This window comes from Capra hircus, chromosome 20 (genome assembly GCF_001704415.2).
Source record: "Capra hircus breed San Clemente chromosome 20, ASM170441v1, whole genome shotgun sequence".
NCBI classification, from domain to species: Eukaryota; Metazoa; Chordata; class Mammalia; order Artiodactyla; family Bovidae; genus Capra; species Capra hircus.
Window position 1 is genome coordinate 56,491,877 of NC_030827.1, and position 24,770 is coordinate 56,516,646.

Below are 24,770 nucleotides of genomic sequence, written 5' to 3' on the forward strand. Positions count from 1 at the left end.
GACAAGTAGATTTAAGGGATTAGGTTTGATAGAGTGCCTGAAGAACTATGGATGGATGTTTGTGACATTGTATAGGAGACAGGAATCAAGAACCATCCCCAAGAAAAAGAAATGCAAAAGAGCAAAATGGCTGTCTGAGGAGGCCTTACAAATAGCTGTGAATAGAAGAGAAGTGAAAGGCAAAGGAGAAAAGTAAAGATATGCACATTTGAATGCAGAGTTCCAAACAATAGCAAGGAGAGATAAAGCCTTCCTTAGTGATCAATGCAAAGAAATAGAGGAAAACAATAGAATGGGAAAGACTAGAGATCTCTTCAGAAAAATTAAAGACACCAAGGGAACATATCATGCAAAGATGGGCTTAATAAAGAACAGAAATGGTATGGAACTAACAGAAACAGAAGATATTAAGAAGAGGTGGCAAGAATATACAGAAGAACTATACAAAAAAGATCTTCACAACTCAGATAATCACGATGGTGTGATCACTCACTTAGAGCCAGACATCCTGGAATGTGAAGTCAAGTAGGCCTTAAGAAGCATCACTATGAACAAAGCTAGTGGAGGTGATCGAATTCCAGTTGAGCCATTTCAAATCCTGAGAGTTGATGCTGTGAAAGTGCTTCACTCAATATACCAGCAAATTTGAAGACTCAGCAGTGGCCATAGGACTGGAAAAGATCAGGTTTCATTCCAATCCCAAAGAAAGGCAATGCCAAAGAATGTTCAAACTACCGCACAATTGCACTCATCTCACACGCTAGTAAAGTAATGCTCAAAATTCTCCAAGCCAGTCTTCAACAGTACATGAACTGTGAGCTTCCAGATGTTCAAGCTGGATTTAGAAAAGGCAGAGGAACCAGAAATCAAATTGCCAACCATCTGCTGGATCATGGAAAAAGCAAGAGAGTTCCAGAAAAACATCTATTTCTGCTTTATTGACTATGCTAAAGCCGTTGACTGTGTGGATCACAATAAACTGTGGAAAATTCTGAAAGAGATGGGAATACCAGACCACCTGACTTGCCTCTTGAGAAACCTATATGCAGGTCAGGAAGCAACAATTAGAACTGGACATGGAACAACAGACTGTTTTCAAATCAGGAAAGGAGTACGTCAAGGCTGTATATTGTCACTCTGCTTATTTAACTTATGTGCAGAGTACATCATGAGAAATGCTCGGCTGGAGGAAGCACAAGCTGGAATCAGTATTGCCGGGAGAAGAAATATCAATAACCTCAGATATGCAGATGACACCACCCTTATGGCAGAAAGTGAAGAGGAACTAAAGAGCCTCTTGATGAAAGTGAAAGGGGAGAGTGAAAAAGTTGGCTTAAAGCTTGACATTCAGAAAACTAAGATCATGGCATCTGGTCTCATCACTTTGTGGGAAATAGATGGGGAAACAGTGGAAACAGTGGCTCATTTTATTTTTCTGGGCTCCAAAATCACTGCAAATGATGATTGCAGCCATGAAATTAAAAGATGCTTACTCCTGGGAAGGAAAGTAATGACCAACCTAGACAGCATATTCAAAAGCAGAGACATTACTTTGCCAACAAAGGTCCGTCTAGTCAAGGCTGTGGTTTTTCCAGTGGTCATGTATGGATATGAGAGTTGGACTGTGAAGAAAGCTGAGCACCAAAGAATTGATGCTTTTGAACTGTGGTGTTGGAGAAGACTCCTGAGAGTCCCTTGGACTGCAAGGAGACCGAACCAGTCCATCCGAAAGGAGGTGAGTTCTCATTGGAAGGACTGATGTTGAAGCTGAAACCCCAATACTTTGGCCACCTGATGCGAAGAGCTGACTCACTGGAAAAGACCCTGATGCTGGGAGGGATTAGGGGCAGGAGGAGAAGGGGACGACAGAGGATGAGATGGTTGGATGGCATCACCGACTCAATGGACATGGGTTTGGGTAAACTCCAGGAGTTGGTGATGGACAGGGAGGCCTGGTGTGCTGCGGTTCATGGTTTCACAGAGTTGGACATGACTGAGTGACTGAACTGAACTGAACAGAGAAGACAGCATATTAAAAAACATAGACATTACTTTACCAACAAAGGTCTGTCTAGTCAAAGCTATAGTTTTTTCGATAGTCATGTACAGATGTGAGAGTTTGACTATAAAGAAAGCTGAACACCAAAGAATTGATGCTTTTGAACTGTGGTGTTAGAAAAGATTCTTGAGAGTCCCTTGGACTGCAAGGAGATCAAACCAGTCAACTCTAAAGGAAATCACCTTGCTTATAGTTACCTTTGTTGTGCAGAAGCTTTTAATTTTAATTAGGTCCCATTTGTTTAATTTTGCTTTTATTTCCAATATTCTGGGAGGAGGGTCATAGAGGATCCTGCTGTGATTTATGTCAGAGTGTTTTGCCTATGTTCTCCTCTAGGAGTTTTTTAGTTTCTGGTCTTACGTTTAGATCTTTAATCCATTTTGAGTTTATTTTTATGTATGATGTTAGAAAGTGTTCTAGTTTCATTCTTTTACAAGTGGTTGACCAGCTTTCCCAGCACCACTTGTTAAATAGATTGTCTTTTCTCCATTGTATATTCTTGCCTCCTTTGTCAAAAATAAGGTGTCCATAGGTGCGTGGATTTATCCCTGGGCTTTCTATTTTGTTCCATTGATCTATATTTCTGTCTTTTTGACAGTACTATACTGTCTTGATGACTGTGGCTTTGTAGTAGAGCCTGAAGCCAGGCAGGTTAATTCCTCCAGTTCCATTCTTCTTTCTCAAGATTGCTTTGGCTATTTGGGAAACTATAAGCAAGGTGAAAAGACAGCCTTCAAAATGGGAGAAAATAATAGCAAATGAAGCAACTGACAAACAACTAATCTGAAAAATATACAAGCAACTCCTGCAGCTCAATTCCAGGAAAATAAATGACCCAATCAAAAAATGGGCCAAAGAACTAAACAGACATTTCTCCAAAGAAGACATACAGATGGCTAACAAACACATGAAAAGATGCTCAACATCACTCATTATCAGATAAATGCAAATCAAAACCACAGTGAGGTACCATTTCACACCAGTCAGAATGGCTGTGATCCAAAAATCTACAAGCAATAAATGCTGGAGAGGGTGTGGAGAAAAGGGAACCCCCTCTTACACTGTTGGTGGGAATGCAAACTAGTACAGCCACTATGGAGAACAGTGTGGAGATTCCTTAAAAAACTGGAACTAGAACTGCCTTATGACCCAGCAATCCCACTGCTGGGCATACACACTGAGGAAACCAGAATTGAAAGAGACACGTGTACCCCAATGTTCATCACAGCACTGTTTATAATAGTCAGGACATGGAAGCAACCTAGATGTCCATCAGCAGACGAATGGATAAGAAAGCTGTGATACATATACATAATGGCATATTACTCAGCCATTAAAAAGGATACATTTGAATCAGTTCTAACGAGGTGGATGAAACTGGAGCCTATTATACAGAGTGAAGTAAGCCAGAAAGAAAAACACCAATACAGTATACTAATGCGATGAAATTGAAAGAGGAGTGTGAAAAAGTTGGCTTAAAGCTCAACATTCAGAAAATGAAGATCATGGCATCTGGTCCCATCACTTCATGGGAAATAGATGGGGAAACAGTGGAAACAGTGTCAGACTTTATTTTGGGGGGCTCCAAAATCACTGCAAATGGTGATTGCAGCCATGAAATTAAAAGATGCTTACTCCTTGGAAGAAAAGTTATGACCAACATAGATAGCATATTGAAAAGCAGAGACATTACTTTGCCAACAAAGGTCCATCTAGTCAAGGCTATGGTTTATTCCAGTGGTCATGTATGGATATGAGAGTTGGACTGTGAAGAAAGCTGAGTGCCGAAGAATTGATGCTTTTAAACTGTGGTGTTGGAGAAGACTCCTGAGAGTCCCTTGGACTGCAAGGAGATCCAACCAGTCCATTTTAAAGGAGATCAGCCCTGGATGTTCTTTGGAAGGAATGATTCTGAAGCTGAAAGTCCAATACTTTGGCGACCTGATGCGAAGAGTTGACTCATTGGAAAACACTCTGATGCTGGGAGGGATTAGGGGCAGGAGGAGAAGGGGACGACAGAGGATGAGATGGCTGGATGGCATCACCGACTTGATGGACGTGAGTTTGAGTAAACTCTGGGAGTTGATGATGGACAGGGAGGCCTGGCGTGCTGTGATTCATGGGGTCACAAAGAGTCAGACACAGCTGAGTGACTGAAATGAACTGAACTGAACTGAACGCATATATATGGAATTTAGAAAGATGGTAATGATAACCCTGTATGTGAGACAGCAAAAGAGACACAGATGTATAGAACAGTCCTTTGGACTCTGTGGGAGAGGGAGAGGGTGGGATGATTTGGGAGAATGGCATTGAAACATGTATAATATCATATAAGAAATGAATCGCCAGTCCAGGTTCAATGCAGGATACAGGATGCTTGGGGCTGGTGCACTGGGATGACCCAGAGGGATGGTACAGGGAGGGAGGTGGGAGGGGGGTTCTGGATGGGGAACACGTGTACACCTGTGGAGGATTCATGTTGATGTATGGCAAAACCAATACCATATTGTAAAGTAATTAGCCTCCAATTAAAATAAATTTAAATTAAAAAAATAAAGGAAATCAGTCCTGAATGTTCATTGGAAGGACTAATGCTGAAGGTGAAACTCCAATACTTTGGCCATCTGATGCAAAGAACTAACTCATTTGAAAAGACCCTGATGCTGGGAAAGATTGAAGGCAGGAGGAGAAGGGGATGACAGGGGATGAGATGGTTGCATGGCATCACCGACTCAATGGACATGAATTTGAGTATACTGCAAGAGTTGGTGATGGACAGGGTGGCCTGGCATGCTGCAGTCCATGGGGTCGCAAAAGGTTGGACATGACTGAGCAACTGAACTGACTCACTGACTGTGCCTCAGAAGACCCTGCAGCTCTGGCTTTGTTATAATGATTCTGCTCCGGGTCAATTCTATTCCATCTAGCAGAGTGCTATTTGGGCCATACCCAAGATCGCAAATCCTTTGCCCAGATGGGCAGTTGGAGCAGAAAAGCCTGGCACAAAAGTACACATGGCTCAGGGGCTTTTATTTCATTGTCTCTAATGCCTATTAAGTAACTTTCTTCCTTAATTTTTGGCTCCTCTGGGTCTTGGTTGCTTTGCACAGGCTTTCTCTGGTTGCGGCGAGTGGAAGCTGTTCTCTAGTTGCGGTGCTCGGGCTTCTCGTTGTGGTGGCTTTTCTTGTTGCATAGCATGGGCTGTAGGTACACAGGATTTAGTTTCACCTCGTGGGCTCTAGATCACGAGCTCAGTAGCTGTGGTGCACAGGCTTAGTTGCCCGCAGACATGTGGGATCTTCCTGAACCAGAGATTGAACCTGTGTCCCCTGCATTGGCAGGTAGATTCTTAACCACTGGCCCACCAGGGAAGTCCCAAGTAACTTTCATATGGTCATGTTGCGGGTGCTTTTGACAAGTGAAATCATTTATTGAATCTATTTTATGTTTCTGTGGCAGATAGTAAACCTAATTGTTTAAAAAAGGTAAAATCCTCAAATAGAAACAATGATTTGTCTGTTTTTTGCTGTGATAGGTTCCTTGCACTGACTCCATGGAGAGTGTATCATCTGATTTCCGTCATGATCCTTACACGTGTTATTATGCAGATAATAAAGGATATGATTTTGTCTAGAACAAGAGGTAAGAAAACTTTGAATTCATTTTTATAGCATTTAATTTTCTAGACCCTGAATGTCTGGCCTTTGTGTAGACATTTTAACTAAGTGGTCTTTGAAAAGGAACAAAATAACAGATTGTATAGGCACTGGCTTTTTTAGTTTAAATGTTTGTTAAGTGTTACTTTTAAATTTTTTAAATTTATTTAGGTATTTATCATTTATTGACAGATGTGTCCTTAGTCATACTGCTGCTGCTGGGCAAATGGTTTGTGTGTGCTGGTTTCTCTTTTGGCTCTGAGCGCTGTTATTCTAAATAGCATTTTGATATTCAAGTAGGCCACAGTGAGGATGACAGTTAAATATTTATAACATCCCACATGACGAAACTGAGCCATTGGAAAATGGACTGCTGCTGCTGCTGCTAGGTTGATTCAGTCGTGTCCGACTCTGTGCGACCCCATAGATGGCAGCCTACCAGGCTCCCCCGTCCCTGGGATTCTCCAGGCAAGAACACTGGAGTGGGCTGCCATTTCCTTCTCCAGGGGATCTTCCCGACCCAGGGATTGAACCCAGGTCTCCTGCATTGCAGGCCAATGCTTTAACCTCTGAGCCACCAGGGAAGCCACAGTGCTCTATAGTTCACTTTAAATCCGGTTTATATTTTAAGTCTATATGGTTCTTAAATTAACTCATGCGTAAACCATTTAGAAAGATTGTTTCACATGGCCGTGTTTCAAGGTTTGGAGGTGATTCCTTGGAGGTGCTACCGCCAAGGTTTGGAGGTGCTTGTTCTGGGAACATGAACAGATTTGGTTTTGTCCAGTTACCACTTTTCTCAAATCTCTATAGGTTGGTTTACATTCTTGTACATGTTCTTCCTTCTTGCTCTGTCCCCCTCCTCCCCATGCCCCTCTTTTCTGTTTCAGAGAATAGGCTCCGAACTGTCTCCCTTCTAACCCTAACCAGGCACCCGATGCTTTCTGTTCACCCTAACACATGCGTGCATGCTCAGTTGTGTTCAACTGTTTGTGACCCTTTGGACTGTAGCCCGCCAGGCTCTCTGTGCATAGAATTTTCTAGGCAAGATTACTGGAGTGGGTTACCATTTGCTCTTCCAGGGGATCTTCCTGACTCAGGGATCAAACCCACGTCTTCCGCATTACAGGCAGATTCTTTACCGCTGAGCCTTTGGGGAAGCCCCTCTGTTCGCCCTAGAAATACTAATTCTGCCTAGAGTTGGGGCTTCCCTGGTGGCTCAGATGGTAAAGAATCTGCTTGCAATGCAGAAGATCTTGGTTCGATCCTTGGCTTGGGAAGATCCCCTGGAGGAGAACATGGCAACCCACTCTGGTATTCTTGCCTGGAGAATCCCCATGGACAGACGAGCCTGGTGGGCTACAGTCCATTGGGGTCACAAAGAGTCAGACATGACTGAGTGACTAAGCACAGCACAGAGTTGGGGCATCTCCATGCTGTAGAGCTTTGTACTCAGGTGGGTGGGAACAACCCATGGCGACACCTGTGTTTCTGCCTGGATTATAACTAATAGAGAAGAGCCTGTTTCTCTCAAATAGGCTTGGTAACATCTTCACCCTCCAGAAGCTCCCTCAAGGGAATCTTAGAGGAAAGATTATATTCTTTCTTAGAAGAAAGAAAATAACCACTTACCTATTTTACCTGCAGTCATTCTAGCTCAATAGGGTAACTGGACTCACATAGCAAGCTGAGCATCCCAATGTTTGCATTGGTGTACAGATCTGGTCCAAGGCCAGGCACAAGTTATAAGGAACAGACAAATGGGGAGGCCAAAGATGAAGTGGAAATTCGACTTTGTAACTGTCCCTTTTCTCACTCTTACAAGGACCATTCCCTGTGTTAACTCACCAGCTTGATGCTGTTGCACATGTGGAACTTTCATATCAAGAATTGCAAGCTATGAAGAAGGCAGTGGCACCCTACTCCAGTACTCTTGCCTGGAAAATCCCATGGATGGAGGAGCCTGGTGGGCTGCAGTCCATAGGGTCGCTAAGAGTCAGACACAACTGAGTGGCTTCCCTTTCACAGCAGTGGAGAGGTCTCTTCATAGCCTATTGGCTTCCTCTGGCTGCAGTGACAAATTACCACAAGTTTGGTTCTTCAGTACAACAGAAATGTCTTCACTTACAGTTCAAAATCAGTATTGCTGGGCCCAAATCAAGGTGTGGGCAGGGCCATGCTCCCTCCAGAGGCTCTCGGGAAAGATCTCTTGTCTGACCTGCCTTCTGCCGGTTCCTGGTGTCCTTCGCTTGTAGGACATCCCTCCAATTTCTGCTTTGTGGTTCTGACACCTCCTTCTCTGCCTGAGTCAAATCCTCCTCTGCCTTCCTTGTCTTACAGGAACACTGGTGATTCCATTTGGGCCCCATGTGGATAATCTGGGATGGTGTCTCCATCTCATGGCCCAAAACTTTGTCACATTTGGTTAATACCATTTTCCATATCTGAGGGCTTCCAGGTGGCACAGTGGTAAAGACTCTGCCTGCAATGCAGGAGCTCCAGGAGACAGGGGTTTGATCCCTGGGTCGGGAAGACCACCTGGAGGAGGAAATGGCTCCCACTCCAGTATTCTTGCCTGGAGAATTCTCAGGGACAGAGGAGCCTGGTGGACTATAGTCTATCGGGTCACAAAGAGTCAGGCATGACTGAATGTGCACACATAGCATTTTCCACATATAGTAACATTTTGCAGGATTCAGGGATTAAGGCCTGATAGTTTTTCGGGCTGTTATTCATCCTCCTACATAATCAGAACCTCTTTATCCTATGATGAAAATCCTTCTTATACCACTGGGTTGTGTAGAGGTCAGACAAGAGCATTAAAAAAGAAGTACCTACACCAGTATGGGCCCCTCTGTTCAGCTTCCGGCCCATCACCTGAATATCACGGGTTTAGGCACCCATCAGTTTGTCCATATTGAGGGCCTTCCTCTAGCCAGGGCCTGTTGTGAGTGCCTCTCTAACCAAGTCCAGCTCTCATGCTTCTGCCTGTAGGGCCGGAATTTGGAATGGACCAATCTTTCTGTCCGAGTTTTCACTGGGGGACATTGCTCTCAATACAGCGTTTCTGCTGCATGAGGAGAAAAGGAGAAACAAGATTCATTCCCGTGCATTCCCAGGGCTCCCTCTCTGTGGCTGAAGAAGCCCTGGTGCCTGCTTCATCCTTTCTGATCCAGTCTTTTAGAACAAAGGCCCATTGAATCCCATGTGTGGTTGGCAGGAGCCTGGTCTTATAGGCCTTCAGCCTAGGGCCCTGTGGTGATGAATTGGTCTCCAGGAGGCACAGAATCGGCTTCAAGTTGGACCCAGAAATGGGAATTGGCTTTCTTTAGAGCTGCTGGGTTCTCATGAGACACCCTGGCCCGCCAGCCGGAGTGGTGAAGAAAGGACCCCCGACTCATCTGTCTCCTCGTCTCTCCCCAAACTTTCCTGCTTCCCACAGCATTTCTGGCTCCTCCTTTCCCTTTATTATATCTTTAACACCATCTCAGACACTTAATATGAAATAGATGAGCAAAAGTGTGGCTGTACTGCCTTGGAACTTAATCGTTGTAAAACCCATGGGGCCCCATGTCTCTGTTTCTGAGTCACTAGTGTGGATGCCCCCTGGCTGTGATAGATTTCTGTTTTGCTTTTTGTGCCCAAGTGCCTGCTCCCAGCATTAACCCCTTAGTCTGGTTCCTGGGCAGGCATCTGTAGTGTGGGAAACTCCTCCCACACCCTTCAACTTCTCTATCACCACCTTCTCTCTCTTTACTAAAGAACCAGTCATCTCCACACTCTGCCCCACCTGCCCCTCACTGTCCTGAGATGCTCTTCACCTACTTCCCTGGGCAGTGGAGGAGGGCTCACTCAGCAGAGCCCCATGTGCTCCCCGTGGAGCATGGCCAACCACAGTCCCTTTATGCTTTTCCTCCTGCCAAATCTACGAGATCCATTTGATACAGAACATGGTCCCACCTGGAATCACGGCCTATGAAGTGTAGGCGTTTGTGTTCACTCTGCGCTGTCATTCCAGCTTGTGCCCTCATGGCTTGTGTGAAGGCCTGGATTTGGTCCTCTCGACTGTCATCGCATCTTGGACCTCAGCCTTTGGAAGTGCTGTCTCCAACCCCTGCCAAGGCTGGAGGGTGCTTCCTTCTGTTCAGCCTCACTGCCATTGAACCAGCTCTGTGCCCCCAGTTCAAGTGTTCTCCTGCTCAGCCTCTCTCCACTGCCCCATCCTCAGCCCTGAGCAGCCGCAGCCTAGTCTATGTTCAATGATGGTGGTACTGCTCTCTTCATCATTCTAATTTTTTCGCTCCCTTAGGCCGGAACCATTTTTCCTTTTTTTTTTTTTGTTATAATTAACATACAATATAAGCTTCAGGTGTATAGCACAGTGACTTAATATTTTATACGCTGAAAGTGAAAGTCACTCAGTCCAACTCTTTGCAACCCCATGGACTACACAGGTCATGGAATTCTTCAGGCCAGAATACTGGAACGGATAGCCTTTCCCTCTGCAGGGGATCTTCCCAACCCAGGGATCGTACCCAGGTCTCCCGCATTGCAGGCAGATTCTTTACCAGCTGAGCCACAAGGGATGCCCAAGAATACTGGAGTGAGTAGCCTATCCCTTCTCCAGAAGATCTTCCCAACCTAGGAATTGAACCATTGAACTGGGGTCTCCTTCACTGCAGATGGATTCTTTACCAACTGAGCGCTTAGGGAAGCCCTCTTTTAAACATTCTGAACTGATAACTGCAGTAAGACTAGTTACCATCCATCATGTTACCGCACAAAGTTGTTACAGTATTATTAATTATGTTCTCTGTGTGTGCACTGCATTCCCATGATTTATTTATTTTATAGCTAGAAGTTTGTACCTCTGAATCCCCTTCACCTATTTTGCCTATCTCCCTGACCCCTCTCCCCTTTGGCAACCATCAGCAGTTTGTTCTCCGTACCTATGAATTTATTTCTGTTCTGTTTCTTCATTTGTTTTGTTTTTTTTTTGATTCCACATGTAAGTGAAATCATGTGGAATTTCTCTCTGACTCATTTCACTTAGCATAATACTCTCAAGTCCTTCCACATTGCTGCAAATGGCAAGATTTCATTCTTTTTTCATGACCAAGTAATACTCCACTATATATGTATATTGGGTTGGCCAAAAAGCTCATTTGAGTTTTTCCATAAGATGTTACACTACGTCTTCTTTATTTGTTCATCTAGGTGAAAGGGAACCCAGATCAATTATACAGTTCTAATAATCTGATAAAAGGATGTAAGCAATTTTGCGAATCTTCCTGGGGCTGAATTCTAAGAATTTATCACATAGATCTTTGAGAGGGGCTTCCCAAGTGGCTCAGTGGTGAAGAACTCACCTGCCAATGCAGGAGATGCTGGTTTGATCCCTGGTTGGGAAGATCCCCTGGAGGAGGAAATGGCAACCCACTCCAGTATTCTTGCCTGGAAAATTCCGTGGACAGAGGAGCCTGGAGGGCTATAGTCCATAGGGTCGCAAAGAGTTGGACACAACTGAAGCGACCGAGCACACAAAAGCATGCAGTGAAGTACAAGAGGGACAACATCTTTATTTGATGGAAAAAAGCAGAAACTGCCTCATGGCCATTTCTTTTCTTGAACTTCATTAAAGCTGGTATCTGGGAACATAGTATCAAGACATAGTCCAATGAAGAAAGTCATCGGAGAATTAAGAAAGCAAATGAGATCTAGGTGTATGTTTATACATATATACATGTATATATATTTTAATGTCGATTTCATTTGAGCCTAGATACACACTCAAAACACTTAAAGAATGAATAGATAAAAATCTCCTTTCTCAAATAATGGTTGTCCCTTTGTCAGTACCATTTCAGAGTTCACCTCAAATACCACCTGTCACTGGTGCTTTCATAACCAGCCACATTTTTCTGTCCTCCCTGAACTCTCATGGCTTATGTTTCTTTTAGAGTTCCTACATCCCCTACCTTGGTTCATGTTCACTTGAGTGCAGGTTCGGTCTGTCCCACGGGACAGTACAGTCCTCCAGGCAGGACCATGTGTTCTCTGCTGTTCCATCTCTCCTGCTACCTATCCAACGGTTTTGCATATATTAGAATCTCAATGGATATTTGTGGACAATTTTCCTGAATGAGTTATGGTTACCAGAGGTAGACACTGTATGATTTGAGAGTTTCTAGAGTTTAAAGATCCAAGCATTCCATTTTAAATAGCCCAGAGTCTTTCTAAGTTGAGGAATACCTTAAGAGGAAAATACCTCCACTAACGTTTCACATTTACTTCTATTGCAGGTGCACAGTTGTGGAGGAGCCTCAGTGAAAGGTAGGGAACTTGCTTTCAATGTTACCACTGATGAAGGGAGGGTGGGGGAGGTGACTGGGCCACCGAGATGCATCTCTGAAATCATAGTTTAGCGACAAGAATGAAAAAAGTAATCTACAAGAGTGGGAAAATAAAAATACAGCTGAACTGAGGATGAGGATAAAATTGGGACTAGCTCTTGGAAGTAGCTCACATACTTGCTGTAATATTGGGCTACAAGCATGCTTGAGAGTCACAGTGTGTGAAGGAGTACAGAGAGGGAAGGATGGGTTTGGGGGATGGGTTTCATTGGGGATTTCCTCTCCAACCTTATTTTGGGGTGTGAGCATCACTGCTGAGGTGGGTGAAAAACAAGGTTACCTTGAGGCCTGGAACTCTGCTGGAACGATCCTGAAGGTTAACCAGGAGAGAGCTGTCGGTTCATAGAGCTGTGGGTTTGGGAACAGCGAGGAAGAATGGGAGGTTCGTTTAAGCCTGACGGGGCAACGAGTGTCCACTGACCTCTGGGCTCCTGGTGCAGCCGCAGGCAAAGTAGTTCCGTTTTCATCCACCGTGCTCCACCTGGAAGTAAAGGTGCTCCACTAGGAAGTAAAGATGCTCCACTCGGAAGTAAAGGTGCTCCACTCGGAAGTAAAGGTGCTCTGCTGTGTGGAGGAGGAGAGAGCTGGGGCGGGTTATGTGGGGAAAGTAATCAGTGTCACGAACTGCATATATGAGAAGTGGGAAAGTGAAGAAGATGTAAGGGTTGACACCCCAGTAAAACCAATTTTTGTAGTTATTTATTTTTTTAAGTTTTGCCTTCAAAGTATTTGCGTATGACTGAAAGAGAGGGTTGAGTGCTCAACTTACATCCAAGTGGACTGTGTGCAGTGAAGGCTCAAAAAGGAGACAGGGTAATGCCTATAAAAATCCATGAAAAAAAAAACAAAACAAAACAAACAAAAAACCCCCATAACCTGGTATATAATATACCCTTAAAAGCTGTGTGTTTATTTCAGGTGTAAAGGCAAATTTTATGACCAGTTGACATCTGTGTGCTTCTTCATTTTGGAGCCCATATTTTCAGGGGGAGTTGTGGGGGGCAATGTAAACTTGCCAAGAGACTCAGCAGAAGGAGACGTTGGTTCTAAGAAGGGAAATGTGACCTTCCAGGCACAGACTCACCCCAGCCTGGCCGTCTAGGGCCTGGGTTCTGTCTTGTCCCTGCTGATACACTGAGCCTCCTGGGATACGTGTCTGCAGATGCTTCCCCAAATGTCAGGTGGAGAAGTTGAGCATGCTCCCTGATTCTGGCTGGGGGAAGATCTGACCAAGTCAGCGGGTGTAATTTCAAAGGAATTTTAAAAGCTCTTCGATGGAATATCTTCTCAGACAGGTTAAGGCATTGCCTATCTTTACTATAGCCCTTGCCATCCACAGCCCTATGAAGTAGCTGCAAGGTGCCTGGGAGAGTTTCCATGGCACACATTCTCTTAGCATGGAAATTAGAGTATTTGATAAGGGTTCGGAGAAAGACCTTAGCTGTTGGTGAGCCCGGCAGGACCAAGGATCTCGCTTTGCCAGTGTCAGGTTAGCTGCCTATAATGTGGCTTTTTAAACACTTGTAACATTCTACCCCTTTGGGGAAGTGCTTGTGTGTCCCCAGAGAAGCCATGCTCATGGAAATAGTCCTTTCTAGGGAGGTCTCTTTTACTTCGAAGTCACCCGATTGGATATTCAAGTGCCACTGATTTTCCATACTGGTCCTAACCCTGCTCCTAGTGGTCTTGCCAAGTTTACTGCTCTCTCGGCCTCAGTTTTCTCATCTGCAAAGTGAGAGGTAAGAGAGAGAATCATCTCGAATATTCATTCAGCCCTAAAAAGTCTGCGATGTGATTCAAGGGGATTGGGGTTACTTTCAGCTTCCCAGGAGTAGGAAATGGCAACCTACTCTAGTATTCTTGCCTGGAAAATACCACAGACAGTGGACCCTGGAGGGCCACAGTCCATGGGGCCACAAAGAGTCGGCATGACTGAGCGAGTACATGTATGCATGCGGTGTTCCCTTCAGATTGCTAGCCTTTTACCTTTCTGTTTGGCCAGAGCTTCTTTCAAAGTGATTTAATTCTCACTAGAAGGATCAGTTCAGTTCAGTTCAGTCACTCAGTCGTGTCCGACTCTTTGCGACCCCATGAATCACAGCACGCCAGGCCTCCCTGTCCATCACCAACTCCTGTAGTTCACTCAGACTCATGTCCATTGAGTCAGTGATGCCATCCAGCCGTCTCATCCTCTGTCGTCCCCTTCTCCTCCTGCCCCTAATCCCTCCCAGCATCAGAGTCTTTTCCAATGAGTCAACTCTTTGCATGAGGTGGCCAAAGTACTGGAGTTTCAGCTTTAGCATCATTCCTTTCAAAGAAATCCCAGGGTTTATCTCCTTCAGAATGGACTGACTGGATCTCCTTTCAGGCCAAGGGACTCTCAAGAGTCTTCTCCAACACCGCAGTTCAAAAGCGTCAATTCTTTGGCATTCAGCTTTCTTCACAGTCCAACTCTCACATCCATACATGACCACTGGAAAAGCCATAGCCTTGACTAGACGGACCTTTGTTGGCAAAGTAATGTCTCTGCTTTTGAATATGCTATCTAGGTTGGTCATAACTTTTCTTCCAAGGAGTAAGCGTCTTTTAATTTCATGGCTGCAGTCACCACTAGAAGGATACTTCCCTCAATTTTCTTACTGCATTTTCCACTGTGTAATTGTATTCCATCTTCTGTTCATCACACTGGAGATGTGAAGTTAAAATGTGGATTTCTCTCATTTCTTCAATGGTTTGGTTTATTGTTTACAGTGATTCTTAGCATCTGGTACTGGCTAGTACAGTGGGGTTTTTTCTTATTTTTTTTTATTGAAGTATAGTGGTTTGGACTTCCCAGGTGATGCTAGTGGTAAAGAACCTGCCTGCCAGTGCAGGAAACCCAGGAGACATGGGTTCAATCCCTGGGCCAGGAAGATCCCCTGGAGGAGGGCATGGCACCCCACTCCAGTATTCCTGCCTGGAGAATCCCATGGACAGAGGAGCCTGGCAGGCCACAGCCCACAGGATCACAAAGAGTCAGGACACAACTGAAGCGACTTCGCACACCTGCCCAAGTAGTTGATTTACAATGTTATTAATTCTTGTTTTACAGCATAATGATTTGCTTTTACACACACACACACACACACACACACACAGACACGTTCTTTTTAAAGTATTTTTTTCCAGATGGTTTATTACAGTTTTTTTTTTTTTTTTGGCGGATAATTGCTTTACAATGTTGTGTTAGTCTCTGTGGTATGACAACATGAATCAGCTATAAGTATACATATATACCCTCCCTCTTGAACCTCCCTCCCACCTATCCCCCATCCCATCTCTCTAGGTCATCACAGAGCACCATGCCGAGCATTGAAACATTCAAAACCATCTTATTTTAAGAATAAAGTGCAGTGATGAGTAGGAGGGTCTTTGCAGGCAGAAGGGGGTGGGGTTTTGCTCCTGTGAGGCAGGTCGGATGAGGGTCTTTCCACTTGCAAGGTCTGTGGTGTTGAGCTCAGAAGTCTCTCTCTCCCTTGGCTGTGGTTAGACATCAACATTTCTCCTTCCCCTCTCCCATTACAGCCCATACAGCTGGATTCCCAGGTCTGTCAGCCTAGCTTTCTTCTTCCTCACCCCAGCTTTGCACTAGTGGTTTGTTCTTGGTCCCAGAATGAACCCAGCCTCTTCTCTGAGGGCTGCGTTTAAGGGCCATAAAATCGACTGTTCAAAGGTGGATGGAATGATGGACCATTCTGTATGACAGCCTCTAGGTCCACCCATGTCTCTTCAAGTGGCTCAATTTCGTTCCTTTTTATGGCTTAGTGATATTCTGTTGTATATATATACCACATCTTTTTTATCCATTCATCTGATGATGGGCATCTAGGCTGCTTCCATGTCCTGGCTACTGTGAACAGTGCTGCAGTGAACACTGGGGTGCATGTGGTTTATTAACTTTGGTTTTCTCAGCGTATATGCCCAATAGTGGGATTGCTGGGTCAGTCATACAGAGTGAAGTAAGTCAGAGAAAAACAAATATCATATGTTAATGCATATATGTGGAATCGAGAAAAATGGTATAGATGAACCTGTTTGCAAGGCAAAAATAGAGACACAGATGTAGTGAACAAATGTATGGACCCTCAGCGGGGAAGGTGAGACACTAAGGGGTGAGATGAACCAGGAGATTGTGATTGACTTCTATATACTAATATGTATAAAATAGATCACTAATGAGGACCTGCTGCATAGCACAAGGAACTAAACTTAATGCTCTGTGATGACCTAAGTGGGAAAGAAATCCAAAAAAAGAGGGGATATATGTATGCATATTGTTGATTCATTTCATGGTACAGCAGAAGGTAACACAACATTGCAAAGCAGCTATAACCCCAATTTAAAAAAAAAAACAAAAAACAGTGGACCACTTTACGTTCATGATGCCATTGTAGAGTTTTTCCATTAATAAAGAGCTCCTCGAAAAGAGAACTGTTGTGTGCTGTTGCTAGAAATGTAGATTGGCATAGCTGCTACAAAAAATAATATAGAGGTTGCTCAAAAAATTAAAAATAAGCCATTCTGATGGTGGTCCAGTAATTCCACTCCCAGGTCTAGATCTGAAGGGAATGAAATCACTGCCCTGAAGAGATGTTTATGCCCCATGTTCACTGCAGTATTATTCACAGTAGTCAAGACATAGAAACAACTCAGTGTCCACCAATGGATGAACTGATAGAGAAAACTGGTATATGTACACAATGGAATATTATTCAGCCACTAAAATAAGGAGGAAATTCTGTTATTCATGACAACGTGAATGAACCCGGAGGGCATATGCTAGGTGAAATACATCAGACAGAGAAAGACAAATACTGTGTGATCTCACATGTGGAATCTAAAAATGTTACTCATTGGGAAAAAAAAAAAAAGAGTAGAATGGTGGTTGCCAAGGGGCTGGGGAGTGGAAGTGAGAAGCTGTTGGTCAAAGGGTACAAACTTCCGATCATGAGGTGAGTGAGTTCTGGGGACCTAACGTGCAGCATGGTGACTGTAGTTAACAGTACCACATTGTTTACTTGACGGTTGCTGACAGTAGATCTTAAATGCTTCCACCACCACCATGACAAAGTGATAATAATGTGAGGTAAAGAACGTGTAAACTGCCTGCTGTGGTCATCATTTTGCAGCAGGTACGTCTGTCAGATCACCATTGTACGCTTAAACTTGTGCAATGTTGCACGTCAATCATATCTCAATAAAACTGGAAAGAAAAGTAATTTCTCCTTCCTACAGTCCTAATGGCTTATTTCCATAGAGTCTGAGAAAATCTGCTTTGTCAGCTAAGCTTAAAGTACTTCCTCCAGAATTTAGCACAAAGATAATGATATCTCTAGCATGCATGTTCGTGCGTGCATGTTCGTGCACGCTCATTCGTGTCTACTCTTTGCAACCCCATGAACTGTAGCACACCGGACTCCTCTGTCCGTGGGATTTCCCAGGCGAGAGCACTGGAGTGGGTCACCATTCCCTTCTCCAGGTTATCTTCCCTACCCAGGGATCAAACCCATGTCTCCTGTGTCTCATGCATTGGCAGGTGGATTCTTCACCACTGCACCATCTGGGAAGCCCTGATGTCTCTGTGCATGAAGGATGCTCTCAAGTATAATGTGTTACACTTAACTAGTAAATAACAGTAAAGCCAGCATCAAATGTCTGATGTTACCAACAATAAAAACTGGATCATTTTAATCAGATGCCATTCACACACCAGTTTCTGTACCTGGAAAGTTCATTTTGTGCAAATATGATTCTCAGTGGTTAAGTCCTGAGAAGAGCTTGTGCTTGACCTTATTCTTTAATAAACATAAGGCCCAGCTCTGCATTCTGAACAGGATTTGTACAGAGTGGTCTGTCAACTGAACCAAATTAACAGTTTCTGTGGCTCATTTCTAGTAAAATGAAAGCTGACCTGGGGTATCATCGCTCTTAATTCTCCTGTGACCATGGCCGTGACTGAATAAAACCCCTGTTAACATAGGAGATATTGTCCCCATTACCTAAAAAAAACATAAAATTGGTTTCAGTTTGGCCTGATTTTTCTAAGTAAGTATAAATCAGAAAGAATTACTTTTACTTACGTATATACTGATCATTTAAAATTTCCCAGATTAAACAGTTATAACCCAAATTAAAGAATTATTTTCATCATAAACTCTGTTTTATGGTTCAGTGTCAGTTTACAGAAAGTGTTGTTTTTTCATTAATGTTACAGATTTGGGGAGTTATGGCTGAGAACCCTGGGGTTTTCTTACAGACATCCCTGGAACCCCGATACCTTGGCTGTTGTCTTTCACAGAAAGTGGGAAGTGGCTGTCCAGGGGTGTAATGAGGGCCAGGTCTACTGTGCCTGACCTCAAGCTGACTCTTGGGGGGCACAGCAGAGAATTAGCAGATACTGCCCTTCTAGAGCCAGCTGCGATTAGCGAGAGAGTTGTGGGCTTTTTACCTCCAGTTCAGTCAAATCTCAGGACTCTCTGAGCTTGCTCTCTCTCTCTCTCTCTCTCCCCCACCCTGCTCCTGCTCTCAGGAGAAGCAGTTCTGTGCCCTTACTTTGTGGAGTGAAATGCCCTTTTGTCTTGTCAGCTTCCAGATCATTGCCAGTCAAAGCATTCTAGCTGATTCTGTTTTTTTTTTTTTTCTCCCGAGGAAAAGGAGCCAAGAACTATTGGTCGTAAACCCAAGTCCTGAGCTGGCCCCACCTCATAGGCCCAGAACCAAGTAGAGCATTGACGTGAGAGCTGTCTAATTAATTAAACCCTGGAGCACAAACCCATGCCTTGGTTGAAAGTGAAGAGTCATCTAGCATTTACTAAATTGTCTCCTTTGAGGAATAGCATTCAGTGTGAAAACAGCGTTTTCTTATTTATGAATCATCATTACTTGTCAAAATTCCACAGCCAGGATGAATTACCAAGTAAAAAGAATTAACTAGTCACATGGTAGCTTAAAAAGTTTCCTCTTTGCTATTACTGTGTGTGTGTGTGTGTTAGTCGCTCAGTTGTGTCCAGCTCTTTGTGACCCCATGGACTGCAGCCCTCCAGGCTGGCACAGCAGGAATTCTGGACTCATGCACTGAAACTACTAGATTTCACAGTTTTTAGTATTTTCAGAAGTGTCTAAAGTCACCCCGTAACTTGTATTTTGTTACCTTTTTTCATAAGGCATCCTGTTTTGAAGCTGTGTTTTTTAATTTCAACCAGGGCTATAGTTAGGGAGCCATATCTCCATGAGTTTTAAAAGAAAGTCTAGATATGAAGGATACATTTACCTGGAATGAATGAAAAAATTCTTTTCCTCAGAAGAAAAATGCTGACTTCAATTCAGAACCTGCTGGATTTTAGCACAAGCGTATCGGAGCTTGTGGCATCTCAGGCTGCAGATGTCTGGCCAGCCTGCAGGCAGAGCGCCGCCTTGAAAGTCTCTACCCTGCCAACACAAAAAATGCGAATAGGCCTTTTATTCCTTTTTTCAAAAATCATAACTGAGCACAACTCTGTAGTCATTTATTGTAGCATGGAGGGCCGAAGTCCTTTTATTCCCCTCTCTTGGGGAAGAAGAGACCCATTCAGTGACTGAAAGACGGCCAGCTCCTAGGCAGCGCTGCCGCCGTGTGAACGTTTCTCAGAATTCTTCATCCAGATTCCAGTCTGTTGTGTTCATTTCTTAAAGTCGTGCTTTGACAGTCAGACCAGCTGAAGACAAGTACAGAGAAAAGGACAAGCCAAGTTTTTTCTTTTTTGTTTTTTGGACTGTGCCACTCAAGGCTTGTGGGAATCTTAGTTCCCCGACCATGAATCAAACCCGCTCCCTCTGTATTGGAATCATGGAGTCTTAACCACTAGACCACCAGGGAAGTCCCCTTTTTTGAAAAAATTTTACATTTTATTTTTCTACTTTAAAATTTAAAAATTTTATTAAAAAATTTTTTTCCTGCAAACTGTTCTTAAAGCTGTTTGAGAACAAGAGGGCTAATTCTGCTTGCTTCCTGTCTCTTCACCATCAGTGGGGTCTCTACATAAAGAGCATTGACTTCCTGAAAAAGCTTCATGCTAGACATTTAAGGGCATTCCCCCCTCCTCAGGAGCCCATCAAGCTACTTGAAACTGACGTGCATCTGCACAATTGCAAACGGATCTATTTCTTAGGCATTACAAATAAAATGAAACAGGAAGTACAAACTGTTATGTATAAATGAGCTACAAGGATATATTGTACAACGCAGGGAATAGAGCCAATATTTTCTATTAACCGTAAGTGGAATATAACTTTAAAAATTATGAATCACTGTGCTGTATACCTGTAACTTATACAACTTTGCACAGCAACTACACCTCAATAAAATGAAGAAAATGAAAAAGGAAATACGTTTCATTGACAAGGGAGATAAATTGCTAGACCTGTTTCCGGCTGTATAGTCCTTTCATGAGTAATATATTCTCCTTATATTCAAGCAGATTCATCAGGTCAGAATGTGGGTGGAAAACCCCAGGTCAGGCTCTTGGTGAGTCTGGAAGCAGCGGCCCCTTACTTAATACTCAGGGCTCCTAAGTGAAAAACGTTCGATATTATATTTTATAATAATTTATAGTTTTTGGTTTTTATAATTTGGGCCATTCCTTCAATTTGATAATCTGATTTAATGAGTCCAATTAGTTTTCCCCCCATTATTTTAGAGCTACTCCATTTCTGCATGATTCAAACTGTGTGTCCATCACTGTGTCCTGTGGCCACACCACAGGTGTCTACAGCCACTTGATAAGAAATGAAAGTTCTAGCTTTAATCATTTTAATTCATGTTTTCAGATTCTCTTAGCCTCTTTGCTTATTAGGTTTGATTTGCTATTGGACCTTGTGTATTGGGTTTCCCTGGTGGCTCAGACAGTAAAGAATCTGCCTGCAATGCGGGAGACATGGGTTGGATCCCTGGGTCAGGAAGATCCCCTGCAGAAGTGAATGGCTACCCATTCCAATATTTGTGCCTGGAGAATTCCATGGACAGAGGATCCTGGTGGGTTATATAGTCCATGGGGTCGCAAAGAGTCGGACATGACTAGTGACTAACACTTTCACTACGTTTTTTCCTTGTATTATTAAGGATTTGAGAATACAGTTCACTTATTAATATATAAAATACTTAGGCTAGACTAATTGTTACCTAATAGCAGTCTTGCTTTAATAAATTTAAATTACCAGAGAAGGAAGAATGATCAGTAGTTAATAATATTTATCTTAACTTGCCCTGACCTTAGTTGTGATTATTTGAACATAAATTAAAATTTCACAGGTAGTTGAAGGTTTCTGTTCTCTGCTTGTCTTTGTCTCTTTCTCTGTCCTTCTCTTTGTCTCTCCCTATTGTTCTGAAACAATATTTATAGTCATATTTTCTAGTAGCGTTTAAAACCATTTTTCCTGATTTTAAAAAGTAATACTTGCTAACTTAGAAAACTGAAAATACGGGAAACTTATGATAAAAAAGATAAAAGAAAAGCTCCTTGGAAGAAAAGCTATGACCAACCTAGACAGCATATTAAAAAGCAGAAATATTACTTTGCCAACAAAGGTCCATCTAGTCAAAGCTATGGTTTTTCCAGTAGTCATGTATGGATGTGAGAGTTGGACTATAAAGAAAGCTGAGCACCAAAGAATTGATGCTTTTGAACTGTGGTGTTGGAGAAGACTCTTGCGAGTCCCTTGGACTGCAAGGAGATCAAACCAGTCAATCCTAAAGGAAATCAGCCCTGCATATTCATTCGAAGGACTGATGCTGAAGCTGAAACTCCAATACTTTGGCCACCTGATGTGAAGAACTAACTCCTTGGAACAGACCCTGATGCTGGGAAAAATTGAAGGCAGGAGGAGAAGGGGAGGACAGAGGATGAAATGGTTGGATGACATCACCAAGTTGATGGACATAAATTTGAGCAAGCTCCGGGAGTTGTTGATAGACAGGGAGGCCTGCTGTGCTTCAGACCATGGAGTCACAAAGAGTCTGACCCGACTTAGCAGCTGAACTGAACTGATGATAAAAAAAGAAAACAAACCTTATAAACTGTCACCTAGAAATTCTTTTCCAGTCTTTTTATGAATGTACTGGTTGTGTTTGTTGTTTTTAGCTGTTTAGTTGCTTAGTCGTGTCCAACTCTTTTTCAACCCCATGGACTATAGCCCACCAGGCTCCTCTGTCCATGGGATTTCCCAGGCAAGAATGCTGGGGTGGGTTGCCATTTCCTTCCACAGGGGATATTCCTGGCCCAGGGATCAAACCTACATCTCCTGAATTGGCAGGTGGATTTTTTACCACTGAGCCACGTGGGACGCCCAGTTGTTCATTCATCCTTTCAATAACTATTTATTGAGTGCCTTTGTTGCCAGTACTTCTAGGCATTTGTGGAATTAAATAAAAACAATGACAGACAAACAACTCTCCCCTCCTGGAGGTCACATTCTAGTGAGTGAAGCCAGAAAATAAATAAATTGCTATGATATATAATGTTAAGTGGTGAGCCGTGTTTAAGGGAAACTGAAGCAGGAGAGGAGATTAGGGAGGGTGAAGGTGGGAAGTGAGGGTTGAGTTGTATTAAAGTCCTCAGCAAGGACTTTAATTTTTGAGTGACGACTTGGAAGAGGTGAGGCTGTGAGTCATGTCTGGTTGAAGAGCTTCTAGGCAAAGGAATCAGCAAGTGCAAAGACCCTGGGGCAGGAGTTATATGTGAGGGTGATTTTTGTTTTACATCATTACTTTTATTTTTTAAATGCAACTATTGTAACTAGAATAAATGGAATATTATATATCTGATTAAGATCATATTTCATTGTGTTTCATTAAGTTAATTTCATACTCTGTAAAGAGTATGAAAATGGAATATGGGAAGCAGTAAATGTATCATTTACTGCTAATTTTAAAAAAATGTGTAGATTTAAAGTATTGTAGGGTGATATCATACATGGTACATTACAGCTATATGCTGGTACATGTCTAGAAGCTCTGGGTGAGGGGAAAACAAGTAGTCTTTAGTTTCTTGATTTGTTTATCCTTATCACATTTTTTCCCCCTATAATGAGCATGCACAGCCTTTAATCTGAAGAGAGATGACAGGTACTCAGAGGGGAGAGCATCCCACCAGGCAGGTGAGGCCTGTGACTGTGGGCCTGGGCGGTGACACATCGCTTCAGGTACTCAGTTCATGTAAGGGCTCCGGCCCGTGAGCTGATTTTCAGACACGGGGCTCTGGTTACCAGGATGGCACAGCCCAGGCCTTGGAGACAGGTCAGGGCTGAAGTCCAGAGACGCAGCGGGGCTCAGAGGAGAGGCCAAAACCTCAGAGATACATCAGAGGCATTACAGGGGGCACTGACCAGCCCAAGTGTCGCTTGATACTAAGCCTCTGAGGATTGGGGTAAAGAAAATGATTAATGTGTGATTAAGTGATAAGTTAAAATGATGAATTTCCAAGGTCAGGTGACACTGGAGGGTGGGATGAAAGTGCTTCCTCCTTTCTAAGGCTCGGTGGCAGGTGCAGGTGAAAGGCCCTGGTGCATAGCTTCCTGACTCAGATGCTCCTGGAAAGCTTATCGCAGTAAAATTTGGAAACTTTGTATCATCCAGATAAGATTTATAACTTATTTATATCTCAATCCTTATGCTCCAAACTGCAGTCTTGGGACAATTCAAATAAGAATGAACCTGAGAAGCCATTGTGTTCTCTTCTGAATAGCCCGTCTCTGGGTTATGTAGGCCAGTCCTGTCTGTCTGTCTGTCTGTCATCTCTGTCTATACAACCTAGTTAGGGTGCATAGTCTATACCTTTGCATATTCCTTAATTATCTTTTAATGACTGTATTTGATATGTTGAAGAATGTAGCTTTTCCACTAGCATGTACGGATGTGAGTGTTAGTTGCTCAGTCGTATCTGACTCTTTGTGACCCCATGGACTGTAGCCCTCCAGTCTCCTCTGTCTATGGAATTTTCAGGCAGCAGTACTGAAGTGGGTTTCCATTTCCTACTCCAGGGAATCTTCCTGACCCTGGGATCAAACCCACATCTCTTCTGTTTCCTGGTTGGCAGGCAGATTCTTTACCACTGCGCCATTTTTGAAGTCTATTAAAAATGGTACCGTAATTACGTCGTCTTCTGGAACCAGTGTCTTAACACTAAACCTTTTTCAAAAGATGAATCCACACTGCTGTGTGTGGCTGTGGGTCCATCCTTTTGTTGCCATATAATATTCCACTCTGTAGCTATACCACAATTGATTTATATGCTCTCTTTCATTGGACTTTGGGACATTTTTTACCAGACTGTCCACTGCTTCTGTCACTTTCTGAGTTTACCGTATGACAGTACCAAAGCTCAGAAAATGTGGAAAGGCAAATACTTAGCACACAAAGTGAATGGTTTTCTAGGCCAGAATACTGTAATTTGAAAGCTTGTGTAAAGTCTTTGTCATTTCTTTGGCTCAGACAGCTGTTTTAGTAGAATGATGATTGCCTTGCTCTCTTGGATTCTTGGCAGTGTTCTAGTGCTGGCCACCACTAGAGGGCGTAGGAGACCTGGGCCATCAGCGTGTTGAAGAGGCTTAGGATAAGGTGACTGCTGT

General features: G+C 43.3%; 1 long non-coding RNA gene across 1 annotated transcript in view; it reads left to right on the forward strand.

The window, feature by feature from the left end:
- FAM134B overlaps window positions 1-24,770 on the forward strand; it is a 156,196-nt gene that overhangs the window by 41,004 nt on the left and 90,422 nt on the right. The window contains exons 2-3 of the long non-coding RNA XR_001919793.1: window positions 5,598-5,704; window positions 12,021-12,051. This is a non-coding gene — a long non-coding RNA (family with sequence similarity 134 member B). The remainder of the gene's footprint in view (window positions 1-5,597; window positions 5,705-12,020; window positions 12,052-24,770) is intronic.